Genomic DNA, 12220 nt, shown 5'->3' with positions numbered 1-12220 from the left:
AGCTTCCCCAAAAAAACCCTGACCATGAGCACTGTCTGTGAGCTTGTGTGGTCACGGCAATGAGATAAAGATGAAAAAGTAGAGAGTGCTGTAGGTCAAGCTTGACTAAAACAGACAGGAGTTTTGAAAACATGAGTGTGTGACTGCTTTGCATACTTGTAAGTTGGCAAGAACTATGGCAGTATGAGACTTATTGTCACTGAAGGCATTCCAACTCACAGTGACCCTTCAGGAGAGTGTCGAGCTGCTTTGTAAGGTTTCTAAGAGTTGAGATTAATTTACAATGTTTAGGTTAAAAATTTATGTCCCCCACCCTCTTCCATGCAAGGGAAGAACACTTATTATTCAACTCGAATTGCTTTTAGATTTTATGTATTAATACTTTGGTGACATGTACAACACAACAGTGAATTCAAATGATGGATGACTGTTGCACAGTCCAGCACCAATTTCAAGGAGTTAAAATGTTGTAGGCTTGGCTTAACTGCAGGAAGAGTCTGAGGCTTCTGTGACAATCCGAGGTCACATGACTTGGATATGTCCTGCCAAACCATTCCTGTGGAATAAATAGGCTGTTTGTAAACTGGATGGCTAAGAATTCTTTTACAAGATTTCCAGTTCACAAGCATGAGGCAGCTGGGTGAAAGGTGAAAGGTGAAAGGTAACAAGTCATTTGGGGCCTGTTCTTTTGTGGAGCCTTTGGCTGCCTTTCAGACTGAAGTCTTGGAAATAGTTCACACACAGGCCTTCTGCCAACAGACTACTGAGACTTGGATCAGGCAGGATTCTATTACAAAAATTCTCTCTTCTCTTTCTCTCTCTCTCCTCCGTTCTTCCTCTACCCCCACCTACCCCGCATGCACTGTAGCCAATCTCTTTCTATATCCTGGTGTTTGAAACTTATAAAAATACAAAAAACTTAATAAAGCCTAAGTATATAGAATAAGCAAACAAATGAATCCATGTTTTATATAAAATAAACTTAAAACTTAGACGCTTTAGGAAGAGATCCCAAAATCGGATCATTATAAATATGTGCAACATTTATTACTAAAAATATTTTAGAATATGAGTATTTAAGAATAGCTAGGAAGATAATAAATATTGGTAGAAAATTTGGGGCAATTGTAGACTTCTTAAGAGGCAGTATCTCTAGTTCACCGAAGCTACAGAAGACAGTCATTTGAACAAGTCTACTGGGATATTGTATTTTGTGTGCTCATGTACTATGAGGGGTGACCCCCCAAAAAACCGAGACAAAAGCTCCGCTGGGTGGAGCTTTCATAGAACACATTTTTCACACTTGGCAAGCATCTAGCAACTTGCTCTAATTAACTCGCTCTGAGTTCGTGCACCCAGTGGCATCACCTGGGAAGGTTCTCTCTGGTCACACTGAATTTTTTCATAAAAGCAATTTCACTTATACCTCGTTTTTTTGTGATGGCAGATTTAAGAGAACAGACAGCATGTGGCTGTGAAATTTTGTTTCCTGCTCAGGAAAAATGCTGCAGAAACTGTTGTGCTGAACACAGCTTACAAGGACAGCGCTATGGGAAAAACTCACGTGTACAGTGGGGAGCTGGAAATCTTGAAGTTAGAAAAAGGTGACAGGAGAAAAAGGGCCATTCCCAAATGTGAAGCGTGAATCACAGGCCCTTTTGACTGTAAATATACTTCTTTGGGATGGTAAGAATTACAGAGAAATGACCCAGTTAAATGGGAAACACAATCTTTTCATTATGAAATCTAGGCGTAGGAAGGCTGGGACTTTCCAGTGTGCCCTATAAAGTCTGATTCCCCCAGCCCCCTGTGTGAAACAATAAACTGTTTTTTTCTCTTTCAAACAGAATTTTAAAAGACTATCTTAATTTACAGATGGTCTTGTCTTTATCTACTTTCTTCAGGAAACTGAAAGGAAAAATGGCAAAGTTGGGAATTGCTTGCTATTCTTTTCCTCTCCTTGAGTTTCCTGAGCTCATGACTCTGCTGAGCTGTGAGGGCTACAGGAGCGCATATTGCCAAACAGGTTCCGCTTCTACCTTTCTTTATTAAATGGGATGACAGTCCCCCCCCTTCTTTATCTTATTGACTTCCACCAGACTGTATTGGGCAAACTAGACAATAATAACTTTTAAAAGAATATATTTTAAAAAATCGACAGGTTTTTGCTATATGCTATGCAAAAGTTGTCAATGAAGACTTGAAAAATGTTTAGTTGTTTTAAAAAAATTAAACTTAACAAAAGTATCCTTGGGCAAGTGAGTCTCTCAAATGCTGCCGTTAAGGGTCTCCTCAGTTCAAACTGTCATACTTTTAACCAAATAGTATTTCTAGGACTGAAACACTATCAGGATTGCTATCAAATTTGGTATTTCTGTCATTTTTCTTCAGTGGATGAAATGTTAGAAAATATATCAGGGCCTTGAGTCATGAAATATGCCATTAGGTTAGGCCAGTGTAAGGGGAGGTAATTAACACCATTACCTCTCTGTTTCCCTATGCCATTCTTATTCCTCTGATGGGGTTTCAGTTTGTGGAAAATTTTCATTACCTTTTAATTCCAGTTTCTCCATTATGTCTGCTGCTGCCCCCTCAATGAGCATAGTAGACTCAGCTGATGGGATCAGGAATGTGACCCCTTTCTGGCCTAAAAGAGGAGTCAGCTGATTCTGGATAGAATCAAAGATTCATGTTCCTTTCACAGGATAAAATGACCATTTTAAAACTCCAAATTGTGGATAGGAGGTAGGCCATCTACTCTAAATTTATTCAAGGCACAGATATTAGAATCTAAGCTTCAGTCTTTCAATCATGACTGATTTATTTTGGAGCAAATCATTTAATAAGTTTCTACCACAACTTAATTTGTGAAATGGATATAGGACTGGTGTGAAGACACAATTTATGTGCAACTGCTTTGTAAACTGTACAGCTGATATGACGGTCACCTACTATTTTCAATGAGGGTAGAAAGTTGCGAATATTTGTACAACATACTTAAAATAACTTTCCCTGAGAACAATTTATATTTTATATAAACAGATCTCCATGAGCAAAAGTAAGGTTAGACTTTTACTATTTTATCAGTACTGAGTTGGGAGCTAAGAGACTTGGGTCCATAATATCTCCATGATATGAATTATTTTTTAAATTGAAAATAGGGTATTATCATGTGATTAAATAATTCACCTATACTTACTTTGACCTCGACCCTCCAAAAAAACAGAAGTAGAGAATTGTAGGTACTTTCCAGCAAAAATAAAAAAGAAGAAGAAGAAGAAGAAAAAACATTTACTTTTTGGGCCCAGTCTCTGGTTGTTCAGTTAAGGTAATTGCCAAAATATTCACATGAAAAAATAACTTCAGCTGTACTGAGTCAGTGGTAAGCTCTAATAGAGTGGGAGTTTCTTGGTTCCCTTGTCTTTCTCCTAACATGTATTACTTGGCATTTGTTCCCTTTCAGTATCAGTTAACATTCATTTTGGTGAGCCCATACCTTTAATCTCGGATGCTTACTAAAGTTTTATTTCTTATTTCTTCTGCAGTAATAACAAGTTTTATCAACCGTCATTTATGTTGTGTAAGAGATAGTGTTACTGTCACTAATCCAGGCTATCTAGTTTATATCTACAAAGACAGCACATAAAATATAAACACACATCCTCACATTTCTTCAGCACTCACATTCAGTTTTGAATAACACTAGAGTAAAAACTAAGAATTATGATGAGATTTTTCATTTGTACTAATGGTTGTCTTTTTAAATATAATGAATTAGTTATATCATCACTCTTTAAATATAGAAATAAAGCATTGCTGTTTTTAGTGGATACTGAGTCAATTTCAAATCATGAGAACCCCATGTGTGCAGAGGAGAACTGCTCCTTAGGCTTTTCCAGGCTGTGATTTTTAGAAGAAGATTGCCAGGCCTGTCTTCTGAGGTGCCTCTCCAAGGAACAACAAACGCACTGCCATCGAGTCCATTCCAACTCGGAATCAGACCCCATAGGTCAGGGTAGAGCTGCCCCCGTGGGCTTCTGAGACTGCCACTCCATACAGGTGTAGAGAGCCTCACCTTTCTCCCACCGAGTGATGGTGAGTTTTAACTACTGTCATGTCACCAGAGCTCCTGGTGCCTCTAGATAGTTTAAAACCATCAACCTTCCATTAGTAGTCGAGCATTTAATTGTCTGTGCCTCTCAAAGACTCAAAACAAAGCATGTATGTATGTACACACACAGATAAACTTGCATATCTCATACTTTAGCCATGCTCTCAGGAGAGTCAGCCCCTGGAAAAGGACATCACGCTTCGTAAGCAGACGAGCAGAGACAAGAGGAAGGCCATTAAGGACTGACACAGTGGCTGCAACAGTGGGCTCAAACATTACAACGGTGAGCTTAGTGTAGGACCAGGCAGTGTAGCTTTCTGTTGTACACAGGGTTGTATGCGTGACACCCAATACACACATGTACGAAGGGGTAGCCAAAATTACCCACCAAGCCCCCCGCCCCCAGAATCGCACTGGGTGGAGCAGAGCTTGTATACATGTTTCCTCTAGGTGAGTGTGGTAGTTACATAATCTGTTGTCAGTTTGAGACTACTACGAGTGAAGGGGTGGAGTTTAGCCTGCCAATCAGGCCGCAGCTTGATGTCCTCAATTGGAGGTGCTAAGGAGGTAAATAGCTCACTGGAGCGGGGACACACACTCTCCCTGCGAGCCAAACCAGATGGGGCTTTGCTGATGCAGCCAGAGCCCTGTACCTGGAGGAACCAGGTGGAGACCCACGCCAGCCCTGGATCCACAAGACTTTCCACCCACCGACCTGAGATCTTCCTGTATTAGTGTCATTGCATGAGTCTAAAGAAGAATTTGTGGACTACTATTGACATATGGGGCGATATTAGACTTATGGACTTGATCTGGACTGGGCTGGGATGTTTTCTGAATGTACAACTGCTCTTTGATCTAAAGCTCCTTCTAACATACATATGAATGTCTGAGTTTGTTTGTCTAGTCAACCCAGACTAACACAGTGAGCATCGAGCAACGCACTCAGAGTTAGCGCACCTAGGGGCGTCACCTGGGAAGAGTCTCTCTGGTCACAGGGAATTTTTTCATAAAAGCAGTTTCACTCAAACTTCGGTTTTTTTGTGATGGTTGATTTAAGAGAGCAGTGTGTGGCTGTGAAATTTTGTTTCCTGCTCGGGAAAACTGCCACATGAACTGTCGTGATGTTGAACACAGATTATAAGGACAGTGCTATGGGAAACACTCAAGTGAGCGAGTGGTTTTCTCCTTTTAAAAAAAGTGGAAATGTTGATTGATGACAAACATCATTCTGGAAGTCTGTCAACTTCCCAAACAGTCGAACATGTGACTCAGTGCATTTGGAGTTTGTTCCACCAGGTCAGACTGTTAATCAAGCTTTCTATTTAGAGGTTCTGAAAGGTTGTATAGTGGTGTGTGACAAAAAAGGCCTGATTTGTGGCAAATGGGGGACTGGTTTTGCCACCACAACAGTGCACCTGCTCTGCGCCAGTTTTTGGCAAAAACCAGCATGCTTCTCTTGTCCCGTGCACCTTACTCACTTGATCTTGCTCTGTGTGGCTTCTTTTTGTTTCTGCAAATGAAGAGGGACTTGAAAGGGCAGTGATTTGATGAACTACAAGAGGTGAAGAAAAATGAGGGAGGTGCTGTTAGCCATCCAAACAGATGAGTTTAAAAAATGTTTCCAAGAATGGAATCACAGATTTGACAAAGGTATTAAGTGTAATGGAGAGTACTTTGAAGGTGATGAGGCTGTTTTGTAAAAGTATTTAAACACATAGCTTTGAAAAACATTTAAAATTCCAGTTTTTACAATAGTAAGTATGTAGTGGTCCTGGCCCACCATTTATTAGGCACCCTCAAAGCAAGAGATCCAAACCAAAGTCCAATGACCACCAGTTCTATCATCCTCGGCTAACAATCATCTGCTGTGTCTCACACTAAGGCATTTCAACCTCGCGGAAGGAAATATATGCATTCCTTAAACTGCTACAGGTGTGCTTAAGATAAAGCCACGTTTCTTGGTGGGGTTTGCAAATCAGATCTTTCTGATGTGGCCTGTGAAGGTGTGTACCTCCAAAAGGCAGAGTCTGAAGTGCCAGTTGCCTACAGCATGCAACATGGGTCATCAAGGACTAGGTGGAAAGTAAGTCAAAAGGGTCCAATTTGGAGCACAACACAGAGTGCATTCTCCCCTGGAGTTCTACATACACATTGCTAAGCATTTCTTTTTTTCCATAGCAGGTTTCTCCACCTGAGTTACTCACCAACACAACAATCAGAGCCCTGGTGGTGTAGTGGTTATGTGTTGGGCTGCAATCTGCATAGGCAGCAATTCGAAACCACCAGCAGCTCCTTGGGAGAAAGACTGAGCTTTCTACTGCTGTAAATGTTCCAGTGGGTGTAGTTTTGTGGACATGGAGATATCTACTTCCTCTCCACCCACCCACCCATCTTGACTTGACTTTCCAGTAAGGCTTTACTGATCACCTTTGTGGAAGTGTTTATTGACTTGAGGTGACTTTCCAACAGTGCTGTGTGGCAGCACCTGATCGGCACTCTCCCTCTCCCCTTATCTTGAGAAACTGACCCTAGCTGAGGCGAGGCCCCCCTCTCTCAAAGTGGTTTTTAAGATGTTCAAATAAAGGGGGTGATACATGTGTGGTTCGTGAGCATTAAGCAGACGCACTACCTCATTGCGAGGGAGACTGGATTGGAGAATTACATGACCTGAGAGCAGAAGCCTGTCTTTTTCTTGGTGCTTAGCTTATCGTAGTTGACGCTGCCCCTTCACAATTGACCACCTTCTCTCGCATCATGGTTACCAGGTCTGTCCGTGACAGAGGTTGTCATGGTTTCCTCACTTACACAGTTACCTTGGTTTCTGATAGAAGATGGAAATGCATGCGAATGTGCGGTGTCTCTGTCACGTTTGATGCACATTGACTTAAGAACTCATGTGCTACTTTTGAGGACTTTCTTTTTCAGACAATGAAATCTGATATTAAATACCTCCTAACTTACATTATTAAGATATTTTCATTCATCGAGAGCCCAGATGCTTGTATTTCTTGAATGAAAAAGGAGACTATTAATACAATAAAGTTGCATTTCATTTGATTTATTAAATATTGGTGATTAAACTACTTGTCTCAGAACATTTTTTCTGGATAATGGAGCTTTGTCAGTATGAGAAAATGGACTATTGGATTTGTGCTTCTTTTTCCTCCCCAGTTTAAATAAAAGATTTTATTTGTGGATCCCCAAAAGCAAGTCAGAAAATAGTCACCCACCGCAAGAATAGTGCTGCAGTAACCATTTCAATCACCTCTCGCCTCCCCTACAGTGTGCCCTTTGATGTGTGGCACACCTGCGTGAAAGGCACATGGCCCCTGTCCTGTTGCTCGCGCCCCTGGTGTACGTCCCGGAGAGTCCAGGAGAGCCTTTTCTGTAGCTTCCCCACTTTGATAGAGACGCATCACCATTACTTTCTTACAGCAGAATCGCTCGCCCTGCTCCCTCCTGCAGTCGCCTACAAGAAAAGCGCAGGTTGAAAAGTTTTTCCCAGCTGTGGTCACGATACCAAGGATCTTGTTGATTTCCGGGTTCTTGGGCTATATACTTAGCTACTTACAGAGGAAACCTAACTTCAATTCTGTTACTCCCCGAAATGGGTCACAGCAGAGAGGATTTGATTAAGACAGCTAAGGACTTGATTGATAAGTCACCCTGTCGTGGCGTAAAGCCGGCTTTCCAGCCCTGAACTGGGACTAGGTAGTACCTCAAACTCTGCAGTGATCCAAGACTCGAGTCCCAGATACGTACTATGCTCCAAAGAGAGGCAGCAGAGTGCCGAGCTCCATGAATGGATTAGCATGCTGGTGAAGGCGCAGAGACGAATGAATCCGCAAGAAATCTTCAGTGCCATTTTCATATAATAAGCCAGTGCTAGAACAACCCATCGACCTTCCTTGTGATCACACCAGGCTGTGTTTATGGGATTGCGGCAGGAAAGCACGATTTGGCCGCTGGCACCCTCTGGCTCGCTGTGCCAAGCGAGCAGTCCCCCCCCCCCCCTCCACCGTCCCAGACGCTCAAGGCTGGGGAGTGTCGCGGGGCATTTCTTGCCAGATGGGAGCTCTTTGGCGAAGACTTCTTTAGGGAAAAGTTTCTTGCCTTCTTCTACGGGGATGGTTGGAAGAACCATCACACGGTCTCCATCCTTCCAATCAACTGGGGTGGCAACCCGCTTTTCTGCTGTCAGCTGGAGAGAGAGAACTAGTCTGTGAGTCTCGTCAAAGGTCCTTCCAGGGGTACCCGTGTAGAGGATCGACAACGTCAGTTTCTTACCAGGGCCAACAATAACCACCACTGGAGCCGTCACAGACATGCCCTGGTCGCCCTTCTCTGCCGCGGCCAGCATGCCCAAGAGGATGGCAAGGAGCCGGTTCTTATCACCGATGATGGGGAAAGGTAACGTTTCTGTGGGCGCGTTACCATTGTATGCGTTGGTGTCCTTGCTCCAGGCAGATGGTCTTCAACAGTGTCTTTCGAAAGGGCAATCGACTTCACATTCCTCTTGGCAAATTCTGGTGCCAGCCTGGCGGCTCTGCACACTGGGGTAGAGTCCCGCGGGCGGGAGAAGAGAATGAATGCCTCACGAGGCTCCCAGAACGTCGTGGAAGCGGGTGCGGCCCACGGTGCTGTTGGCCTCGGGGTTGGGGACCTCATCCCCACGCAGCAGACCTCCGGACATGGCGGCAACTGCAGCAATCGGCGGCGACGACCCGATTTGTGCTTTTTTTTAAGTGGATTTGGCACTGTTCAGAAACAGCAGAACATGGAAATGTTCACAAATTAAAAAGCGAAGACAAAAAAAAAATCTATTCCCAAATTTAAAATATGCTAAAGCCAACAGCTAAATGTGAAGGTTAAAAATTAAAAATTTAAATAACCTTTAGTTTTGAACACATGGAAACTGTTAACATTATGTAAGCATGCAGTTTCATTTTGAAATATGGTAGTCACAGTTTTCTTTTTGAATCATTTGCTTCACATGGAATTTAATAGGATCTATTCTATACAGTAATATAGCCCTGGGTGACACAGTGCTTAATTGCTTGGCTGCTAACCAAAAATTTGGAGGTTTGAGCTCACTAGCTGCTCTGGAGAAAGATGTGGCAGCCTGCTTTTGACAAACAGAATTGCAGATTTGAAAACGCCATGGGGCAGGTCTCTTCTCTCCGTTGATTTGTGTTTGGATTGTGTAGCATTGTATGCATTGGAATGGACTTACCAGTAATGGCTTTATGTATTACTATAAAATATAGTGAATATGAAATGATGTCTTAAAAATCCTGCTTCTTAACATTGATAAACCCCAGTGGTGCTTAATTTGTATTTCCATAAATAAAGAGGATCTTTAAAAACCTCTGCTGGGAGAAATGTCAATTTGTAGTGAGTCATCTTTGATGAGTAATATTCTACAAATAATTTCTCTTAGTTTAGATTTTAAAAATATCATTCTTAATTTTTTAAACATGTGTGCTATATTATAAGTATGTATTGAGCAAAATATTTTGTAGTAGTTGTTTCAGAATGCTTTCACATTGTTTACACATTTATTAGAATCATTTTGGGTATTTTCCTCAATGTTAATTATTAAGAAATACTGAGTAATAGCAACAGATGTTGCAAAAGGAGAGCCCAGTCCCTGGAAAAGGACATCATGCTTGGTAGAGGGGGGTGGCAAGAAGAAGAAGGTCCTATTCAAGGTGAGTTGATACAGTGGCTGTGAGGGTCTGAGGCTGGTGCAGGACCAGGAGCTGTTTTGTTCTGTTGAATACAGGCTCGCTACGAATCAGAACTGACTGAGTGACCCCTAGCAACAATAGCAGCAGCAACAGATGTGCGACTCTAATATATATGTCTACATAGAAAGCATTGTTTTAAAAAAGTGTTAATATTCATTTGTGTATACTGTATTATTTTTAATGGGGTGACATTAATAAACAAAATTACCAAAATAGGAATTTAAGATCCTTTTAGCAATGTGTCGTATGGGCACATTTTAAACAATTAAAAAATTGTGATTTGAGTTAAATTTTATAGAGCAAGTTGGCTTTCCATTCGACAATTCATACAATGTTTGTTTGTGACATTGATTGAAGCCCACAATATACCAGCATTCTGTGTTCCTTCTTTCCTGTGTTTACTGTTGACGTCACCCTTTTTTCCCTATCCCTTCTGGCTGCCTCTGCTTTCTCCCTATGCAATACTGCCCTTTTGGTCTTTATTTCTGCATTAGTGAATGTTAATAGGGATTATATTAATATATCATCATGTTTTTCTCTTTTAATGACCTATATAGTGGAATCACATCATGTGTTTACCATAAATACATATTGTAAAAATGAAATGTGTATGACCTCCTTCTCACAAGGGAGAAGGAGAGTCACCATTATCTGGGATTAAAATATTCCACTCAGTGCGGATGTGCCCTGGAGTGAGAGTCGGCTGGTCCCTACCTGGTCTCCGCTCCCCTCTGTGCTCTGGACTGAATGTGAATGTAGGCTTCACAGAGGTATTCTCTAATACAATAGTCAACCCAAAGAAAAAGATGACTAGCTTGGAGGAAAAGTATGCTGGCTATGAGCATGCCATTGCCAGGAGAGATTAGGACCATATACAGTTTTCCTTTATATGCCAACACTTACTGTAATGATTTTAAAATGTAATTAAAAATTTAATGATTGTGCTAGCTTTCTACCACAACCCTGTACTATGATGGTTCATTTTTCTTTCTTTTTTTAATTTAATTTTTTAAAAGATCATTTTATTGGGGGCTTTTACAACTCATTACAATCCATACATCAATTGTATCTGACATGTTAGTACATGTATTCCATCGTTCTTTTGTGGACATTTACTTTCCATTGAGCCCTTGGGATCAGCTCCTCTTTTTTTCCCCTTCTCCCCTCCCCCCCTTAGCCCTCGTGGCCCCTTGATAGATTATAGATTGTTATTATTTTCAAATCTCACACCAACTGCTGTCTCCCTTCCACTCTGGTTTCTCTTGTTCTTCCCCCTGGATTGGGGTGTGTGGTTATGTGCCATTCATTGCGATTGGTACACCTTCCTTCCCCACTTCTCCCCACATCCCCCTAACCTTTTGGTGTCGCTCTTCCCATTCCTGTTCCTGGGTTCCATGTGTTGTGAGTTTTATCTCTTGGCCTAACCTATGCACATGCTTCTGTCTAGTCCAGAGTGGGAAGCAGCACTGGGGTCATGATAGTGGGGGGTGAGGAGACCTCAAGGGATCAGAGGTATATTGCATAACCCATTAGTGCTCTACTGTACCCCGAATGACTCATCCCCTCCCTGCAACCCTCTGGGGGAGGATGTTCCATTGTCCACAGATGCACTTTGGGCATTTTTATTTCTAATGCTTACGTATGACAGAGACCTGAAGAAGCAGGAGCTGATGCTAGGGGCTTACGTGGAGAGCAAATGTTTTGAGAAAGATGAGGGTAACAAATGTACAAATGTGGTTTATACAATTGATGTTCATATGGATTGTGATAAGAGTTGTATGAACCCCCAATAAAATGATTGAAAAAGAGAGACCTGAAGAAGCTTCATCCTTTGCCTAAATAATCAATTTTGGTATTGATATTTGGTATAATTCCAAACCAGTTTTGTTTATCTGATACTTTCCTGTATGTTTGGATTTGTTTTTACATAGTGTCCAAAATATTTTCAACAAACAAGTTATTTAATCTTGCTTCTAATATAATTGATATTCACTAACTATGTGAGGAATGAAGAAGCAACTGTGTCACATAGGCTTAATTATTCCTATTTTAAAGATAAAAAACTGAAGTACAAGTGAAGTTAAAAATACTACATTGGAACTAGAAAATCTTGGTTCATAGCCCACTTCTGAAATTACGTAGTTTTTGGGAAGTCCCACTGTCTTCTTGAATCTCTGTTTTCTCATATGTACAATTGGGATACTGTTTCTTCAGAAGGTGGTTGAGTGGCTCGAATGAAATCATGTCTGAAAATTCTTTGAAACCAAAAGGCTTTATACAAATATAAAGGCAAGATTATAGTATTTTATATACCATAAAATGTAAATTCATCAGCTTAATAACGTATTGGGGAAGA

The 12220-nt window shown here is 41.3% G+C and overlaps 1 long non-coding RNA gene and 1 pseudogene across 2 annotated transcripts in view; one reads left to right on the top strand and one right to left on the bottom strand.

Annotated features, from left to right (window-relative positions):
- The window catches only part of LOC142440900 (uncharacterized), a 118236-nt gene that overhangs the window by 68088 nt on the left and 37928 nt on the right, over window positions 1-12220 (top strand). The gene's annotated exons all lie outside the window — the stretch shown is intronic.
- LOC142438802 (peroxiredoxin-6 pseudogene) lies at window positions 7544-8807 on the bottom strand (annotated as a pseudogene).

Source organism: Tenrec ecaudatus, chromosome 2 (genome assembly GCF_050624435.1).
Source record: "Tenrec ecaudatus isolate mTenEca1 chromosome 2, mTenEca1.hap1, whole genome shotgun sequence".
NCBI classification, from domain to species: Eukaryota; Metazoa; Chordata; class Mammalia; order Afrosoricida; family Tenrecidae; genus Tenrec; species Tenrec ecaudatus.
Note: the sequence above shows the minus strand (reverse complement) of the source record. Positions and strands in the feature narration are given on the sequence as shown.